Raw genomic sequence first — 20,618 nt, 5'->3', positions numbered from 1 at the left:
GCTTAAGTATCGATTTTGACAGACCATCATACACTTTTGACTTACTTAGCTGAATTACTGAGTGAAAATACAAACAATATCACTCCAATCTTTATTTAACTTGGTAGGAACTTTTTGCAGCAGCATTCCAAGCGATACTGCGTTCCATTTTTACCAAACGTCTGGTGTTATGTTTTCACCACTATCTCAGATGCTTGGTGTGAACATTTTTTTCACATATACCAGTCCCTTCATCTTGCATTGAATGTTTAAAGCTTGGGGTGTTTGGCAATTCATTTGCAATCAACAATGACTTACTAGAAAAGGGGGCTGATGTATCAAAGGATTTCACCCATTTTCTGTCTGTGGGTAAATGTGATGGTACAAATTAGGAAAGATTCTCATGAAACCAGCCAAATGTAACCAAAATATCAAATATGATTGTGATATTTCCAGATTCTCTACAGTTTATAAAATAACTAAATAAGACCGAAAACATGCTTCTAAACACTGCATCTTTAGACCAAAGACCACAAAACTTAAAAAACCAGAAGGAAGAAGAGACAATGTTTTAGTGACATCCCTAAACAACAACAAATCAAGCAGAATAAAGTTAGTCCAGTCTTTCTTGATGCTACCTTAAATAACAAAGTTACATTGTATTGGCCCCTTCAGGAAGAAATCAAAATGTCTCTTTCACTCATCTTTTCCTTTCTTTGAATGACACTTAGTTTGTGGTTGCAAAGGTGTTTTTTCAGTGTTTATATGTTTACACCAGTGATGGCTATTTTCCTTTCGGTGGGGTTGTTAGACCTGACATCCTTGGCGTGGGTTTTTCCCCTATCTTTTGCCTCTGCTACCTGGATTTTTGATGCTGTGCTGGATTTCGTTTTGCTGGTTCAGATGCTTTGGACACTCTGCCACTGCTAATCAGTGCCAGAGTGTAAGTGCTCCCTGTGTAAAATATCGTATTGATTGGATATACCTGATTGGCATATCTGTATCACCATGAAGTCCCTAGTAAAGTGCACTGTGTGTGCCAGGGCTGGTGATGACAGATGCTACTAGTGGGTCTGCAGCGCTGATGGCGCCACCCACCTGTGTAGCCCTAAAACAGTGTCTCAGGCCTGCCGCCGCAGGCCTGCCTGCAGTCCCCGGACTGGTATATGAAAAAACAGTCACAGTGGAGCAGTTTATCTTAATAAAAACACAAGTATGTGAGTATACACTTAAATCGAGTTATGACAACACCTTATTGAGATACACAAATGACCTCATTTAATCATATTCAGCATAGAAAAGGGTCAACATTTCAACCTATTAAATAGACAAATGCATGTCACAATCATCATTTTCAATTACTACGGGTGTAAGTGAAGTGAAAAGTGCAACATAAATCGGGATAAGTGCAGACAAAGTGAAGGGGAAGGTCGTGTGTTTTAGAACATCCAAAATGAATTTGAAGACCTAACCTGCCACTCGAATGGCAATAACACAAATGCAATAACATTAGCAAGAAAAGCAGTTGTACAATCACTGTCAGTCTTGTGTATTAAACAAAGGGAAAAGTCGTCGACGTTTCGACCCCTAATCGAGCCAGCAATTAGGAAATCTTGGAAGCGGGGTCTTCTTCAGGACCAGCGGGGGGTAGGGAAGAAGGACTTACACCTAGAGATAATGAGTAGTATTAATACGGTGTGTCTCTAGGATCATTAATTGTCATGAGGTAGAAATAAGATGATATTTACCAGCAACAGCAAGGAAAACTCATGCTGGATTATTTGTGGAGTGGGCCCGAACGGCTCCTAAAACAAAACAAAAACAAAAAGACGGAACAAGGGGAGATTGTACATCTGTATGAGGTCTCAATTGGGGCCTGTTGGCCAAAGCAAGATGGTGTATTACTCACCATTCAATGTTGAACAACCGGTGCTATTGATGGCAATATTCTTGTCGGTATGTGATGAATCACAGTGGGCAGTGGTTCAAAAGTAACCAACGCTGGGGGGGTAAAGAAATTGAATTTCAAATCACCACTTAGTTTGAAGATGTACCAAAACCAAATAAGGTACAAACATCAAAGGACCCACACAAGTGACGGGAAAACTATGGGGGCAAATGTATCTAAAAATGTCTAAAAAGGGAGTCACCGTGAGGGGACATCAAGGGTAACTATGGGCAGCGCTGCGGGGTTTGGAGGATATGAATCCGCTAAATTTAAGAAGAACATCCAGCGTGTTATGGACTTAACACGTAACAAGCCCCAACCTCTGAAAGCCCGGACAATAAGTATGAGGCAGGCGAAGATGAGAGATTAAGCTCGCAGCGTTTCACAAAATCAAAACTTGAAAAAATATATAAAACCGCCTAACGGCTCTAAAGCATGGAAACTAATTACATATGGTTCTTATTATAACTCAACCCAACTACGATGTGGCCAACAACGGAAGAATAGCAAATGGAGAGGTGAAGAGGGGCAGCTTTTATCTCTTAGTGGAGCAAAAAGAAAGTGAGAAGCGCGGTGAATTGCAATCTCTTGGAAGACGCGCGCTTGCTCCGCGGCATGACATACCTCCCAGGTAGCGTCGACAACATCTGACAGCTAACCCTGGGAAGTGTCAGGTCGCTCATTAAGTAACTGACGAAAACAAGTACGTCAGCAAGAGGCACGTGACGAGCCCATTGGACCGGGGCAGGGGGTGTGTCTGTAACAACGCAGCTGAAAGCTCAGATGCTGCAAAACTGAAAGTGTTAACCCGTGATCGACAGACAGCGTTCAAAGGCGCGCGAAGGGCACTTAAATGTGTCAATTGAAACTGCTGTGTTACAGCTTACACTCTAAGTTTCTTGTTTACAACATTGAAGCATAATATTTTCAGCGTTGTGCGTTAATGCAAAAAATAGGTAAAGCCACTTAGTCAAATGTACGTCAGCTTGGAAACCATGAACATGAAAAACAAATCATAGAGCAGCATATAAAATAGAGGCAAGCATTAACGTATCCTATTTAAAATGTATGCAACGAGGTAGTGACCTGACTGCAAAAGCAGCTTACATTCTGAAGCAGAGATAAATCGCCCTCAACAAGATAACAATATATGTCTAGATAGAGTGTAGTTCAGATTTTGAAAGGGAATCAAGGCAATAGTAGGTTCCAGGGGCGGAAAAAATGTGTCATGCAGCAAATGATTATGGATGGTCAAGATTACCCCATATTTTAGGCTAGGTGTTATTCAACAGGGATAATTGTGCATACGTAGCGTCAAGTTCGTTAAGGCCATTGAGGACAGAGTCAAACCTGTCCATCCATTTACATTCACGAGTGTTGAGGATTGCTCCCAGGTCGCCTCCCCTGATACCCAGAGTGATGGCCTCCAGAACTAGCCATTTCATCGATTCAGGGGGGTGATTAAATGCTGAAAAATGTTCAACCATGGGGGCCCCCGTGGTATTGCATCTTATTCTGCTACAGTGTTGTAGGATACGGCATTTAATCCTCTGAGTGGTCTGACCCACATATATCTTATTGCAGGGACAGACAATGGCGTAAATCACATTCTTAGTGTTACAATTTGTCAATGTTTTTAGGGGCACCGTGCAATTGTTCAATTGAAACACTTTAGTTTCAATAGTGAGACCACAGGCTTTACATTGTCCACATTTGACATGGCCTACTGGTGCCGGTAGTTGCCACATTGATTCGATTGTTGGCTTAGGCGGTGTGTCCAAAAAGGATTTTACTACTTGATCACGGACATTTCTACCTTTCTTAAAAGAGTGCATGGGTGGTTCGGGAAGATGTAGTTCCGATGATACCAAATGCCAGTGTTTGTTAATGATATGCCGAATTTCGTTACTCCTGGTGTTGAAGGTGGTAACGCATATTAGCCTGTTGGGGTCCTCGGTACGATTCTTTGGAGTTAAAAGCGTGTCCCTATGGTTGAACCACGCTCTCTTGCGAGCTCTCTTAACCAACCGTCTGGGGTAGCCACGTTCAATCAGTCTGGCAATCAAATCATCAGATTCATTGAAGAAATCCTCCTTCCGTGTACAATTTCTCCTGATCCTTAGGAACTGGCCAAAGGGTAGATTATCACGCAGGCCTCTTGGGTGGTGACTCCCATATCTGAGTAGCGTGTTTCTCTCAGTAGGTTTACGGTAAAGAGTCGTATATAGGCACTCATCCGCGGTTTTGATAGAAATGTCCAGAAAGTCAATGGTGGACTTGTCTTTGTGAATTGTGAACTGGATGTCGCCTGTTCTCTCATTGAGCCATTTGAAAAAATTGTTGAGTTCTGAATCACTGCCTGTCCAAATCATGAGGACATCATCGATGTACCGCTTCCAGTACGCAACTTGCCTCTTAAATGGATTAGTAATGTTGTTCACAAAGGTCTGCTCAAAATCGTCCATGTACAGGATCGCCAGGTCCGGTGCAAAGCTGGCCCCCATCGCAACACCTTTAGTCTGCATAAAATACTCATTCTGGAAGAGGAAAAAGTTTTGTGTCATCGCTATAGTGAGCAACTGAATTATGAACTCGGATGGAACATGTGTGGGTTGTGTTCTTGTGTCCAAATATTTTGACATCACATCTAGAGCATGTTGTTGTGGTATGCTGGTATATAGTGACACAATATCCAGCGTGACAAGAATCTGGGTATCTGGATTGAAAGACATACCATCAATTAAATTGATGACCTGCATTGTGTCTCGTACATATGACCTGGTTTGTTCAGCCAAAGGTTTTAGAAAGAAGTCCACGTATTTACACAATGGTTCAAGGATAGACCCACATCCAGACACTATGGGGCGCCCAGGCGGTCGTTGTTGATTCTTATGAACTTTCGGTAAGGTGTAAATCGTTGGAACGCGTGGATGAGTCTGGTTCAAGTAGGCAAATTCCAAATTCGAAAGGAAACCTTGGGCAAGGCCATCTTGAGTTGTCCGCAAAATCATGCTGCTGATTTTCTTGGAAGGATTGGAATTTAATCTGGTGTAACTGACACCGTCATTCAGTTGAGAGTAAATCTCGTCCTTGTAATCCTCCACATTCTGAAGCACAATGGCACCACCCTTATCCGCAGGTTTGATGACAATGGAGCGATTGTTTTTTAAGTCATCAAGGGCTTTCCTTTCACCACTAGTAACGTTATGAGTTACATATTTCTTGATGGAACACGTGTTGAGGGCCTCCTTGAGCACAATACTCTCATAAGTTAACAGGTGATGTGAAACCATTTGTGAGGTTGGAGTAAAGGAGGATGGAGTCCGGAGTCCAGTGCAAGATGTCGTAGATTGACTTGGGGACTGACGGAAAAAATAGCGTAACCTCATCTTACGAAAAAAACGGTGTAATTCAGTTTGTAGATTGAATTTATTAGGGTATGCGGTAGGGACGTACGATAGCCCTTTACTGAGAACCTTATGTTCATCATTAGTCAATACATGGTTGGACAAGTTCATAATAGGGTCCTTGATGGTGCTCACCAGCGATAGACTCGATAGACTCGGCGTCTCGTTTGAATTTCCCCATGCTGTTCCTGGGGGAAATGTACTTGTTTCTGGGCAGGGGTCATTCCTTGGGGTAGGCCTCGGCCCCATCCTTGTTGTAGGTGGCCGCGTCCCCGGCCTCTGTTCCAGTTCCAGTTCGTATTCCTGGAACTGGAACAGAGGCCGGGGACGCGGCCACCTACAACAAGGATGGGGCCGAGGCCTACCCCAAGGAATGACCCCTGCCCAGAAACAACTAATGATGAACATAAGGTTCTCAGTAAAGGGCTATCGTACGTCCCTACCGCATACCCTAATAAATTCAATCTACAAACTGAATTACACCGTTTTTTTCGTAAGATGAGGTTACGCTATTTTTTCCGTCAGTCCCCAAGTCAATCTACGACATCTTGCACTGGACTCCGGACTCCATCCTCCTTTACTCCAACCTCACAAATGGTTTCACATCACCTGTTAACTTATGAGAGTATTGTGCTCAAGGAGGCCCTCAACACGTGTTCCATCAAGAAATATGTAACTCATAACGTTACTAGTGGTGAAAGGAAAGCCCTTGATGACTTAAAAAACAATCGCTCCATTGTCATCAAACCTGCGGATAAGGGTGGTGCCATTGTGCTTCAGAATGTGGAGGATTACAAGGACGAGATTTACTCTCAACTGAATGACGGTGTCAGTTACACCAGATTAAATTCCAATCCTTCCAAGAAAATCAGCAGCATGATTTTGCGGACAACTCAAGATGGCCTTGCCCAAGGTTTCCTTTCGAATTTGGAATTTGCCTACTTGAACCAGACTCATCCACGCGTTCCAACGATTTACACCTTACCGAAAGTTCATAAGAATCAACAACGACCGCCTGGGCGCCCCATAGTGTCTGGATGTGGGTCTATCCTTGAACCATTGTGTAAATACGTGGACTTCTTTCTAAAACCTTTGGCTGAACAAACCAGGTCATATGTACGAGACACAATGCAGGTCATCAATTTAATTGATGGTATGTCTTTCAATCCAGATACCCAGATTCTTGTCACGCTGGATATTGTGTCACTATATACCAGCATACCACAACAACATGCTCTAGATGTGATGTCAAAATATTTGGACACAAGAACACAACCCACACATGTTCCATCCGAGTTCATAATTCAGTTGCTCACTATAGCGATGACACAAAACTTTTTCCTCTTCCAGAATGAGTATTTTATGCAGACTAAAGGTGTTGCGATGGGGGCCAGCTTTGCACCGGACCTGGCGATCCTGTACATGGACGATTTTGAGCAGACCTTTGTGAACAACATTACTAATCCATTTAAGAGGCAAGTTGCGTACTGGAAGCGGTACATCGATGATGTCCTCATGATTTGGACAGGCAGTGATTCAGAACTCAACAATTTTTTCAAATGGCTCAATGAGAGAACAGGCGACATCCAGTTCACAATTCACAAAGACAAGTCCACCATTGACTTTCTGGACATTTCTATCAAAACCGCGGATGAGTGCCTATATACGACTCTTTACCGTAAACCTACTGAGAGAAACACGCTACTCAGATATGGGAGTCACCACCCAAGAGGCCTGCGTGATAATCTACCCTTTGGCCAGTTCCTAAGGATCAGGAGAAATTGTACACGGAAGGAGGATTTCTTCAATGAATCTGATGATTTGATTGCCAGACTGATTGAACGTGGCTACCCCAGACGGTTGGTTAAGAGAGCTCGCAAGAGAGCGTGGTTCAACCATAGGGACACGCTTTTAACTCCAAAGAATCGTACCGAGGACCCCAACAGGCTAATATGCGTTACCACCTTCAACACCAGGAGTAACGAAATTCGGCATATCATTAACAAACACTGGCATTTGGTATCATCGGAACTACATCTTCCCGAACCACCCATGCACTCTTTTAAGAAAGGTAGAAATGTCCGTGATCAAGTAGTAAAATCCTTTTTGGACACACCGCCTAAGCCAACAATCGAATCAATGTGGCAACTACCGGCACCAGTAGGCCATGTCAAATGTGGACAATGTAAAGCCTGTGGTCTCACTATTGAAACTAAAGTGTTTCAATTGAACAATTGCACGGTGCCCCTAAAAACATTGACAAATTGTAACACTAAGAATGTGATTTACGCCATTGTCTGTCCCTGCAATAAGATATATGTGGGTCAGACCACTCAGAGGATTAAATGCCGTATCCTACAACACTGTAGCAGAATAAGATGCAATACCACGGGGGCCCCCATGGTTGAACATTTTTCAGCATTTAATCACCCCCCTGAATCGATGAAATGGCTCGTTCTGGAGGCCATCACTCTGGGTATCAGGGGAGGCGACCTGGGAGCAATCCTCAACACTCGTGAATGTAAATGGATGGACAGGTTTGACTCTGTCCTCAATGGCCTTAACGAACTTGACGCTACATATGCACAATTATCCCTGTTGAATAACACCTAGCCTAAAATATGGGGTAATCTTGACCATCCATAATCATTTGCTGCATGACACATTTTTTCCGCCCCTGGAACCTACTATTGCCTTGATTCCCTTTCAAAATCTGAACTACACTCTATCTAGACATATATTGTTATCTTGTTGAGGGCGATTTATCTCTGCTTCAGAATGTAAGCTGCTTTTGCAGTCAGGTCACTACCTCGTTGCATACATTTTAAATAGGATACGTTAATGCTTGCCTCTATTTTATATGCTGCTCTATGATTTGTTTTTCATGTTCATGGTTTCCAAGCTGACGTACATTTGACTAAGTGGCTTTACCTATTTTTTGCATTAACGCACAACGCTGAAAATATTATGCTTCAATGTTGTAAACAAGAAACTTAGAGTGTAAGCTGTAACACAGCAGTTTCAATTGACACATTTAAGTGCCCTTCGCGCGCCTTTGAACGCTGTCTGTCGATCACGGGTTAACACTTTCAGTTTTGCAGCATCTGAGCTTTCAGCTGCGTTGTTACAGACACACCCCCTGCCCCGGTCCAATGGGCTCGTCACGTGCCTCTTGCTGACGTACTTGTTTTCGTCAGTTACTTAATGAGCGACCTGACACTTCCCAGGGTTAGCTGTCAGATGTTGTCGACGCTACCTGGGAGGTATGTCATGCCGCGGAGCAAGCGCGCGTCTTCCAAGAGATTGCAATTCACCGCGCTTCTCACTTTCTTTTTGCTCCACTAAGAGATTAAAAGCTGCCCCTCTTCACCTCTCCATTTGCTATTCTTCCGTTGTTGGCCACATCGTAGTTGGGTTGAGTTATAATAAGAACCATATGTAATTAGTTTCCATGCTTTAGAGCCGTTAGGCGGTTTTATATATTTTTTCAAGTTTTGATTTTGTGAAACGCTGCGAGCTTAATCTCTCATCTTCGCCTGCCTCATACTTATTGTCCGGGCTTTCAGAGGTTGGGGCTTGTTACGTGTTAAGTCCATAACACGCTGGATGTTCTTCTTAAATTTAGCGGATTCATATCCTCCAAACCCCGCAGCGCTGCCCATAGTTACCCTTGATGTCCCCTCACGGTGACTCCCTTTTTAGACATTTTTAGATACATTTGCCCCCATAGTTTTCCCGTCACTTGTGTGGGTCCTTTGATGTTTGTACCTTATTTGGTTTTGGTACATCTTCAAACTAAGTGGTGATTTGAAATTCAATTTCTTTACCCCCCCAGCGTTGGTTACTTTTGAACCACTGCCCACTGTGATTCATCACATACCGACAAGAATATTGCCATCAATAGCACCGGTTGTTCAACATTGAATGGTGAGTAATACACCATCTTGCTTTGGCCAACAGGCCCCAATTGAGACCTCATACAGATGTACAATCTCCCCTTGTTCCGTCTTTTTGTTTTTGTTTTGTTTTAGGAGCCGTTCGGGCCCACTCCACAAATAATCCAGCATGAGTTTTCCTTGCTGTTGCTGGTAAATATCATCTTATTTCTACCTCATGACAATTAATGATCCTAGAGACACACCGTATTAATACTACTCATTATCTCTAGGTGTAAGTCCTTCTTCCCTACCCCCCGCTGGTCCTGAAGAAGACCCCGCTTCCAAGATTTCCTAATTGCTGGCTCGATTAGGGGTCGAAACGTCGACGACTTTTCCCTTTGTTTAATACACAAGACTGACAGTGATTGTACAACTGCTTTTCTTGCTAATGTTATTGCATTTGTGTTATTGCCATTCGAGTGGCAGGTTAGGTCTTCAAATTCATTTTGGATGTTCTAAAACACACGACCTTCCCCTTCACTTTGTCTGCACTTATCCCGATTTATGTTGCACTTTTCACTTCACTTACACCCGTAGTAATTGAAAATGATGATTGTGACATGCATTTGTCTATTTAATAGGTTGAAATGTTGACCCTTTTCTATGCTGAATATGATTAAATGAGGTCATTTGTGTATCTCAATAAGGTGTTGTCATAACTCGATTTAAGTGTATACTCACATACTTGTGTTTTTATTAAGATAAACTGCTCCACTGTGACTGTTTTTTCATATACCAATCTATACACCCGAGTCCAGTGGTCTATCGGGTTACCCCATTGAAACATGCAGTCCCCGGACTGCCATGTCCTCCTGGCCAGTGTCCACACTGACCGGGCCTAACCCTTCCCTTTTCGTACACATCAGTCATCCCTATGGAAGGCCCAAGGTACCCCCCTGGGCAGGGTGCAGTGTATGTAGAAGGTAGAGCATGTACTAGTGCAGGTAACATGTTCTGGTAGTGAACACCGGCCATTTTGTGTGTTCACTACTGCAAGGTTATCTTGTTCCATAGGCTAACATGAGGGAGGCGGGTGCCAATGGCTATCCGCCTATCTTCTCATACGAACAAGATAAGACATGAGTGTTTGATATCCCTGAGCTCAGCATTTAATAACACATCTTTTAGGAGAGATTGTTTTTAAATCCTGAGTTGGAGAACAGTACTTTTTAGAGAGTAGCTGTTCTCTTGTTTGACCCTTCTGTGTGCCTGGGCGCGCTTGTGGATTGACTGTCTGGTTTGAGAGTGACAGGGGCTGGGGATCCCCCGGGAGGTTGGCTGAGTCAGCCCTCTGCTGAATGGTGACAATCGCAAGGAGAGTGGAGGGAGGAGATAGCACCTGGGATTGAATAGGGCTGTGCCTGCCTGCCACTCTGCTGGCTCCACCTCCTGCTGGGCGGCTGACGACCTTGCCCCTCGCTCTGAAAAGAATGTAGAAGCCAGGAAAACAAAGTGCTCCAGCAACACCCAGAACTGGATCAGACCGGGCTCAGGACCCACTTGCACAAAGACTTCAAAGACTTCTAGGGGTATAAGTACAAGACCCCTGACAACAGATTTTCAGATTCGACCATCGAGAGGAACCTCTGCTGAAAGACGGACCGCTGAAGAACTAAAGGAAGATTGCCGTGCTGTGTGCTCTAAAGGCTGACCTGTTCTGGCGTACAACTGAAGCTAAGGAGAAGAAGGGGTCCTGCTGTGTGCTGACCCTATCCACTTGACCAAACAAGACTTTGCTGTGTGCTGTGTCTTCAACTGAATCTCCAAGGGCCTGAGAAGAGCTGGCCTCCTGTTTCGCAACCCAGGGATAGAAAGGTTGCCAAGAACTCAAGACTCTGCTGTGTCCCACCTGCGCTGCTGTGTGCCGCAGGGACCGTGGACTGTTCTACCAAGCTTCTCAACATCTGCCTGTGAGGTGGGCTGGCTGCTCTCTGTCTTGCGGGAGAGTACCGCACCGAGCCGGGCCCGACACCGGTTGCCGCATCAAGAAGATCGACGTGCTCATCGGCAAGTGCCTCGCGGCGACCCGGAGGCCTGAAGCAGATCGAGAGTCGTATTTCCCTGCTCTACGAAGCCGCGCTGTGAGTGGCTGACTCTAGTGACGTCGACATCATCACTGGGGGCTCGTCGAGGGAGTTGTGGAATCCTTGCACCGAACAGCCCGAGGAGCGCTTGTACAACGAGCGCAGCGACACTGCCGGAGCAACGTAGCTGCCTAAAACATCGAGAGCCTACAAAGTGATTCATTCTCAGTGAGTATCGAATCACTCCAGAGACTAGAGACTATCATCTTACGATCCCGACCAACCAAGAAAGCGAATATTGTGTAAACCTGTGATGCTTGATTTCAACTGCGGAAACTAGATAAAGATATATTATTTTTGATATAACTCACCTGTGTGGTCTACGTTTGTGGTGTGCGGAGGGGGGATCATTGTGGTGTCTACGTGCAAATACCTTACACATTGCCTTGGGGATAAGCCTGTCTGCTCGAGCCAAGCTACCTAGAGGGTGAGCAGGGGTTATCTACCGTGTGTGTCCCTGTACCCTGACTAGAAGCAAGGGTCCCTATTTGGTCTAAGGTGTATACCTCTGCCAACTAGAGACCCCCAGATCTAACATTGGTGGTCAGCGGTGCGGATTAGAACCAGTATTTGCACTTGACCTGCAGTGATTCTTCGTACATCACTAATCTAGTAAGCAGTTGCATTGCACGAAGTTTTTGCGAAGACTATTCTTGGAGGATCGACGAAGCATCATGTCTGAATGGAGTAGGTGAGGAGTCGGAATTGCAATTCGAAGTGAAAAAGTTGCTCGAATATAAGAAGGAGCAACTCAAGCAATTCTGCAAGCAGCTTGGATGCCCAGCGAAGGGCAGCGCCAACAGGACGGAGCTACAGAAAGCTCTAAGGGCCTGGTGGGAGGCCAAGAATGGCGCAACCGAGGAAACTACTGAAGGGGATGGCACACCGGAGCACGGATTTGGATCCGATGATCTGCCAGTGAATAGGCCAGCGTCTAGGGCTGGCAGCGCCCATTCCAGTAGGAGCCTCTCTCCAGAGGAGCTGGAGGAAAGAAAACCAGAGGGTTAGAGCCCATGAGATTGAACTTTTTAAGCTCAAAGCTCAAGCGGAAGAAAGGAAACTGCGCCTTGACAGTGAGAAAGAGGCGGAGGAGAGGAGGAATGCTCTCGCTTTGGAAGAGAAGAAACTCCAGTTGGCTCATGAGTTGAGCATGAGGAAGCTGGACATTAAAGCCAAACAAGTGGCGTCCAGTCCGAATGGTGGCAGCGCACAACCAGTACAGGCGGGTAAAGTATACATACCGAAAGATTTGGTGCAGAATTATCAGAGGGGTGAGGATATCTATGCGTGGTTTAGATCCTATGAGCTTGCCTTGAAGATGAATGAAGTGCCTGAGAAGAGTTGGGGAGCGGGTTTGTGGAAGCATTTTGAGGCCTCTGGGAGGGATGTCTTAGCACCCTTAGAAGCAGCAGGGACCTTAACCTACCCCACGATGAAGGAGGCCTTATGCCTCAGGTATGGGCTTACACCAGAACAGTACCGCCAGAAGTTTAGGAGCTTCAAGAAACTTGATTCGAGTACGTGGGTGGAGTGTGTGAGTATGTACACGCGTGCACTGGAAGGTTGGATAAAGGGCAGCAAAGTTACTGATTATGTGGGGTTGTGTCACTTGATTAGTTGGGAGCACTTGAGTAGTCTATGTGTTCCAGAGCTGCGCCAGCATCTTTTAGACAGCAAGTTAACTGATCCCAGTGAGCTTGCTAAAGAGGCAGACCGCTGGACTAGCACCAGGGTCAAAAAAGAGGTGGTAAGTATGCCAGCCAAGGGTGGACAGGGTCCCCAGCAGAAAGGTGGGGAGGACAAGGGTAACAGTAAGGAGTTCTCTAAAGGGCCCCAAAACAGTTCCCAGGAGAAGGAGTCCCAAGCCCCCAAGCCAAAGAGGTCTTGGCCCCCTAAGGGCAACAGACCACCGCCTAATTGCTATGCTTGTAGGGAAGTGGGGCACATCGCCCCTAAATGTCCCAAGAAACCCCCAGCACCAGCTGCTGCTCCAGTCCCAGGGTTAGCTAGTGTAGCTTTGGGAGGGGATTTGATTTCCAGTGGGGAAGAGGGATTAGCTATGATGACCCTTGTCTCGTTAGGAGACCAAGAGATGGTCCAGGATACCTTGATACCCGCTAACACTAAGAAATACGGGCAAAAGGTGACCATCAATGGGAGGGAGATAGAGGCTCTGAGAGACACCGGGGCTAGTGTGACATCTGTCAGGTGTCAGTGGGTGTCTGAAGAGCAAGTCATTCCCAATGTGCTCCACCCAGTAGTGGCAGCTTACACTTCAGTTCGCCTCTGCAAGATGGCGCGTGTTCCCTTTACATGGGGGGGAGTCTCTGGTACCTTGGAAGTCTGTGTCAGTAATGCCTTGCCGGTAGATTGTCTGTTGGGTAACGACCTGGAGAGTTCTCCATGGAAGGACGTAGAGCACAGAACTCACTTGGAGATGTTAGGACTGCCAGCGTGGATCTGTGTATCCACACGTGCCATGACAGCCAGTAAGGGTGGATTAGTAGAACTGGAGCCTGGAACGATGGCCCAGGAACCTGCCAGGAGAGGAAGGGGCAGAGAGCGCGGGAAACCGGCCCCCGCTGTTCCCACGGTCCAGGAGGAAGCAGAACCTGAGGGGGATGCCCTGGAACCTACAGGGGAGCAGGTGGACGAACTGGGGGAGTTGTCTGAGCTGACCCATTGGCAGCAAGAGGGTGGCCCCTCCAGGGAGGAATTCTGCCAGGCTCAGAAGGAGTGCCCTTCTCTCGTCGGTGTGCGGCAGCAGGCTGCAGACCAGGCAGCAGGCCTAGGGTCCAAGGAACATTTGATTTACTGGGAGGATGACTTACTGTATAGTGAGCCTAAGTTCGCTGAGTCCGGTGCAGCCCGTGTGCTGGTGGTACCCGAGCGCTTCAGGAACTTCTTACTGGTTCTGGCTCACGACGTGCCTCTCGCAGGACATCTGGGGCAAGACAAGACCTATCACAGGCTTGTCACCCACTTCTACTGGCCCCAGATGAAGAAGCACGTCGGTACCTTTTGTAAGTCTTGCCAAACCTGTCAAGCCAGTGGTAAGAGCGGAGGGAAGTGCGTGGCGCCCCTCCAGCCGTTTCCTGTAGTGAGCACCCCTTTCGAGCGGGTGGGCATTGATATCGTAGGGCCCCTGGATCCCAAGACCGCCTTAGGCAACAGGTTTATCCTGGTCTTGGTGGATCACGCCACTCGGTACCCGGAAGCAGTCCCTCTCAGGACAATCACAGCACCCGTGGTGGGCCGTGCATTGATGGGGATCTTTTCCCGCGTGGGGTTCCCCCGAGAGGTGGTCTCCGACCGGGGTACCAACTTCATCTCTAGGTATATGAAGTCTCTGTGGGAGGAGTGTGGAGTAACTTATAAGTTCACCACTCCTTACCACCCTCAAGGAAATGGGTTGGTTGAAAGGTTCAACCGCACCCTGAAAGGTATGATTATGGGCCTAGCGGAGCCCATGAGACGGAAGTGGGACGTCTTGTTACCATGCCTGTTGTTTGCCTACAGGGAGGTGCCTCAGAAGTCCTTAGGGTTCAGCTCCTTTGAACTGCTGTATGGCCACCCTGTTAGAGGACCTCTCACACTGGTGAAGGAGGGGTGGGAGAAATCCCGTGGGAAAACCCCCCAGGATGTGTTCAGCTATGTGCTGGCCATCCGCAACCAAACGCAGCGCTTCAGGAAGCTCGCTCAGGAGAACCTAGAAGCCAGCCAGGAGGAGATGAAAAGATGGTACGACCAGAATACCACTCTGGTAGAATTTCATCCCGGGCAGAAAGTGTGGGTGATGGCGCCGGTGGAGCCTTGTGCGCTCCGTGACAAGTGGACCGGGCCATATGAGGTGGTAGAGCGCAAGAGTGAGGTGACCTACCTGATCAACATGAAGACTCCTAGGCAGCCCCTTAGAGTCTTGCATGTGAACCGCCTCAAACCCCACTTCGAGAGGTCTGAAGTGACGATGCTCATGGCTACAGACGACGGTGGGGAGGAGGATAGTGATCCTCTCCCTGACCTCCTGGCAACCAAGGAGCAAGACGGGTCAGTGGATGGTGTGGTCCTCTCGCCCACCCTGACCCCAGAGCAGCAGAGAGACTGTCGCCAGGTGTTGGGTCAGTTTGCCTCCCTGTTCTCCCTGACACCAGGTGTCACCAATTGGTGCGTCTATGATGTGGACACTGGAGATAGCCTGCCTGTGAAGCAGAAGTTTTACAGAGTAGCTGACAAGGTCAGGGCCAGCATCAAGGAAGAAGTTTCCAAGATGTTGGCGTTAGGGGTAATTGAGCCCTCTAGCAGTCCCTGGGCTAGCCCAGTGGTCCTCGTTCCCAAGAAATCTGCTACACCCGGTGGCCCGTCAGAACTTCGGTTTTGCGTGGACTACCGCGGGCTCAATGCGGTCACCAAGACTGACGCGCACCCCATCCCCAGAGCTGATGAGCTCGTGGATCGGTTAGGAGCTGCCCGGTACCTCAGCACCTTCGATTTGACTTCAGGGTACTGGCAGATTGCCTTAACTGACGGGGCAAAGGAGAGGTCGGCATTTTCAACGCCAGAGGGGCACTTCCAGTTTCGAGTCATGCCCTTTGGATTGAAAAATGCCCCTGCCACCTTCCAGAGACTGGTCAACCGGGTACTGACCGGGCTGGAGCAATTCAGCGCCGCGTACCTGGATGACATTGCTGTGTTCAGCTCCACTTGGGAGGAACACTTGCAACACCTCTGTGAAGTGTTGAGGGCACTGCAGAAGGCAGGCCTCACTATCAAGGCCAGTAAGCGCCAGATAGGGCAGGGATCAGTGGTGTATTTGGGACACCAGGTGGGGAGCGGCCAGGTGGCGCCCCTACAGGCGAAGATCGATACCATTCTGGCTTGGGAACCCCCCAAGACGCAGACAGAGGTGAGAGCCTTCCTAGGACTCACCGGGTATTACAGACGGTTCATCAAGGGATACGGCACCATTGTTGCCCCCTTGACGGAACTAACCTCTAGAAATCAGCCCAGGAAAGTGAATTGGACCGAGGCCTGTCAAACTGCTTTTGATGCCCTGAAAACTGCAATGTGCACAGCACCGGTGCTTAAGGCGCCTGACTTTTCGAGTGAGTTCGTAGTGCAGACAGACGCTTCAGAGCAAGGAGTGGGAGCAGTACTCTCACAGATGGACGACGAGGGCGGGGACCAACCCGTAGCTTTCATTAGTAGGAGGCTACTTCCCAGGGAACAGAGGTGGAGCGCTATTGAAAGGGAAGCATTTGCTGTGGTCTGGGCCCTGAAGAAGCTGAGACCCTACCTGTTTGGGACTCACTTCCGTGTTCAGACCGACCACAGGCCCCTCAGATGGTTAATGCAGATGAGGGGTGAGAATCCAAAACTGTTGAGGTGGTCCATTTCCCTACAGGGAACGGACTTTATGGTGGAACACCGTCCCGGTACAGAGCACGCCAATGCTGATGGTCTGTCCAGGTTTTTCCGCCTTAGCGATGAGAACTCCCAAGAGGGTGGGTAGTTCTCCCCGCTTTCAGCTGGAGGGGACACGTGTTAGACCTGACATCCTTGGCGTGGGTTTTTCCCCTATCTTTTGCCTCTGCTACCTGGATTTTTGATGCTGTGCTGGATTTCGTTTTGCTGGTTCAGATGCTTTGGACACTCTGCCACTGCTAATCAGTGCCAGAGTGTAAGTGCTCCCTGTGTAAAATATCGTATTGATTGGATATACCTGATTGGCATATCTGTATCACCATGAAGTCCATAGTAAAGTGCACTGTGTGTGCCAGGTCTGGTGATGACAGATGCTACTAGTGGGTCTGCAGCGCTGATTGCGCCACCCACCTGTGTAGCCCTAAAACAGTGTCTCAGGCCTGCCGCCGCAGGCCTGCCTGCAGTCCCTGGACTGCCATGTCCTCCTGGCCAGTGTCCACACTGACCGGGCCTAACCCTTCCCTTTTCGTACACATCAGTCATCCCTATGGAAGGCCCAAGGTACCCCCCTGGGCAGGGTGCAGTGTATGTAGAAGGTAGAGCATGTACTAGTGCAGGTAACATGTTCTGGTAGTGAACACCGGCCATTTTGTGTGTTCACTACTGCAAGGTTATCTTGTTCCATAGGCTAACATGAGGGAGGCGGGTGCCAATGGCTATCCGCCTATCTTCTCATACGAACAAGATAAGACATGAGTGTTTGATATCCCTGAGCTCAGCATTTAATAACACATCTTTTAGGAGAGATTGTTTTTAAATCCTGAGTTGGAGAACAGTACTTTTTAGAGAGTAGCTGTTCTCTTGTTTGACCCTTCTGTGTGCCTGGGCGCGCTTGTGGATTGACTGTCTGGTTTGAGAGTGACAGGGGCTGGGGATCCCCCGGGAGGTTGGCTGAGTCAGCCCTCTGCTGAATGGCGACAATCGCAAGGAGAGTGGAGGGAGGAGATAGCACCTGGGATTGAATAGGGCTGTGCCTGCCTGCCACTCTGCTGGCTCCACCTCCTGCTGGGCGGCTGACGACCTTGCCCCTCGCTCTGAAAAGAATGTAGAAGCCAGGAAAACAAAGTGCTCCAGCAACACCCAGAACTGGATCAGACCGGGCTCAGGACCCACTTGCACAAAGACTTCAAAGACTTCTAGGGGTATAAGTACAAGACTCCTGACAACAGATTTTCAGATTCGACCATCGAGAGGAACCTCTGCTGAAAGACGGACCGCTGAAGAACTAAAGGAAGATTGCCGTGCTGTGTGCTCTAAAGGCTGACCTGTTCTGGCGTACAACTGAAGCTAAGGAGAAGAAGGGGTCCTGCTGTGTGCTGACCCTATCCACTTGACCAAACAAGACTTTGCTGTGTGCTGTGTCTTCAACTGAATCTCCAAGGGCCTGAGAAGAGCTGGCCTCCTGTTTCGCAACCCAGGGATAGAAAGGTTGCCAAGAACTCAAGACTCTGCTGTGTCCCACCTGCGCTGCTGTGTGCCGCAGGGACCGTGGACTGTTCTACCAAGCTTCTCAACATCTGCCTGTGAGGTGGGCTGGCTGCTCTCTGTCTTGCGGGAGAGTACCGCACCGAGCCGGGCCCGACACCGGTTGCCGCATCAAGAAGATCGACGTGCTCATCGGCACGTGCCTCGCGGCGACCCGGAGGCCTGAAGCAGATCGAGAGTCGTATTTCCCTGCTCTACGAAGCCGCGCTGTGAGTGGCTGACTCTAGTGACGTCGACATCGTCACTGGGGGCTCGTCGAGGGAGTTGTGGAATCCTTGCACCGAACAGCCCGAGGAGCGCTTGTACAACGAGCGCAGCGACACTGCCGGAGCAACGTAGCTGCCTAAAACATCGAGAGCCTACAAAGTGATTCATTCTCAGTGAGTATCGAATCACTCCAGAGACTAGAGACTATCATCTTACGATCCCGACCAACCAAGAAAGCGAATATTGTGTAAACCTGTGATGCTTGATTTCAACTGCGGAAACTAGATAAAGATATATTATTTTTGATATAACTCACCTGTGTGGTCTACGTTTGTGGTGTGCGGAGGGGGGATCATTGTGGTGTCTACGTGCAAATACCTTACACATTGCCTTGGGGATAAGCCTGTCTGCTCGAGCCAAGCTACCTAGAGGGTGAGCAGGGGTTATCTACCGTGTGTGTCCCTGTACCCTGACTAGAAGCAAGGGTCCCTATTTGGTCTAAGGTGTATACCTCTGCCAACTAGAGACCCCCAGATCTAACAGGGGTTTTATCAGTTATTATAGGTTTAAACCTAAAACCATACAGCCTAGGTATACCCTATACCCAGGGCCTGTAAATTAAATGCTACTAGTGGGTCTGCGGCACTGACTGTGCCACACATACAAGTAGCCTTTTTTTTAAAATGTTTCAGGCCTGCCATTGCAGAGCCTGTGTTAGCAGTTTTACTGCCACGTCAACTTGGTATTAAAGACTCCTTGCCAAGCCTCAAACTTCTCTTTTATTACCCCTAAGGTGGGCCCTAGGTAGCCCATAGGGCAGTGTGCTATGGTACTAAAAGGTGGTACTTTTAGGTTTTGCATGTCTTTGTAGTGAAAAACACCTACATTCATTTTTCACTACTGTGAGGTATACTCCTCTCATAGATTAACATTGGGAATTCCTAAATACACTCTTTTAAGCTGTAATTCCAGGTTAGATAGGAGTAGCTATCCCATGTTTTACATCTTTGGAATGGCAATGATAAATCCTCTTTACTGGTAAGGTTGGATTTCATATTACTATTTTAGATATGCTACTTTTACACTCAAATATTAGTCCAATTGCATTTTGAGGTTTTGGAATGTAGCGAAGAGCATTCAGTTTATTCTTCCTTTTTTTCGTCCCACCTTTGCTTGCTTAGTGTATAAAAATGTAAGATTCAAAAACATGTTTTTCACATTTGGTCCAATTACTTTGTGAATGTAAATAACAATTAAAGCATACTTGCAAACGGTGACTACATGCCTGCCTTTATCAATGTTTCACTACAAAACTATGCAATTGTATTAGTTTAACAGAGCGTACGGCTCTCAGACAATGGGCGATTTGTATCGAGGTCACAGAAAAGTCCAAAAGGTTGTCCTTGTCCCCCCCAGAAATGTAGTGTCTCCTACGCCCCTGGGTACCACCAGCACAAGGGCTGCCCTAGGCTCAGCAACCCTATGTTCACTATACAGCAGACCATTCTCCCAGTAGATCAAATGTTATTCAGACTCCATTCCAGATGCCTGGTCTGCTGCCATCCACCACAGGCCCTCAACATAAGGGCATTCCTGCTGCTCTTTGCAGAATTCCTCCCTGTTGGGACCCCCTTCTTGCTGCCAATGGGTCAGCTCAAGCAAGTCTCCCAGTTTGGCCACTTGTTCCTCTGCAGGTTCCGGGGCATCCCCCTTAAGGTCAGCCTCCTCCCAAACCATGGGAACTTCTGGGACAGGCTTCCCATGCTCTCTGCCCCTCCTCTTTCAGGCAGGCACCTGCGCCACTCTTTCAGGCTCCAGGTCCTTCTGATCACCCATTCTGGCTGCCATGGAATGACAGGTCATGCATGCCCACTCGGGCAAGTGTGACCTGTGTTTCACCTCACTCCAAGGGTAATCCTTCAGGCGTTACCTAGTAGACAATCAACAGGCATGGATGAAGAGACCCCCCCCCATTCAAAGGGAACCTGTGCCACCTTATACTTGGGCTCAGAGTTGTCCATGGCAACTACATGGTGAAACACATTAGGGACCACCTGCTCTTCAGACACCAGGTGACACCTGACAGTAA

General features: G+C 47.7%; 2 long non-coding RNA genes across 2 annotated transcripts; one reads left to right on the top strand and one right to left on the bottom strand.

The window, feature by feature from the left end:
* Positions 1 to 1,237: 1,237 nt before the first annotated feature.
* Positions 1,238 to 1,982, bottom strand: LOC146797553 (uncharacterized). The gene is made up of 3 exons (XR_014969007.1): positions 1,889 to 1,982; positions 1,728 to 1,784; positions 1,238 to 1,647 (listed from the first exon to the last, which is right to left on the bottom strand). It is a non-coding gene; the product is annotated as an uncharacterized LOC146797553 (long non-coding RNA).
* Positions 1,983 to 9,167: 7,185 nt separating this feature from the next.
* LOC146797552 (uncharacterized) lies at positions 9,168 to 9,921 on the top strand. Its single transcript, XR_014969006.1, has 3 exons — positions 9,168 to 9,261; positions 9,366 to 9,422; positions 9,503 to 9,921. It is a non-coding gene; the product is annotated as an uncharacterized LOC146797552 (long non-coding RNA).
* Positions 9,922 to 20,618: the final 10,697 nt, after the last annotated feature.

This window comes from Triturus cristatus, chromosome 9 (genome assembly GCF_964204655.1).
Source record: "Triturus cristatus chromosome 9, aTriCri1.1, whole genome shotgun sequence".
Classification (NCBI taxonomy): domain Eukaryota; kingdom Metazoa; phylum Chordata; class Amphibia; order Caudata; family Salamandridae; genus Triturus; species Triturus cristatus.
Note: the sequence above shows the minus strand (reverse complement) of the source record. Positions and strands in the feature narration are given on the sequence as shown.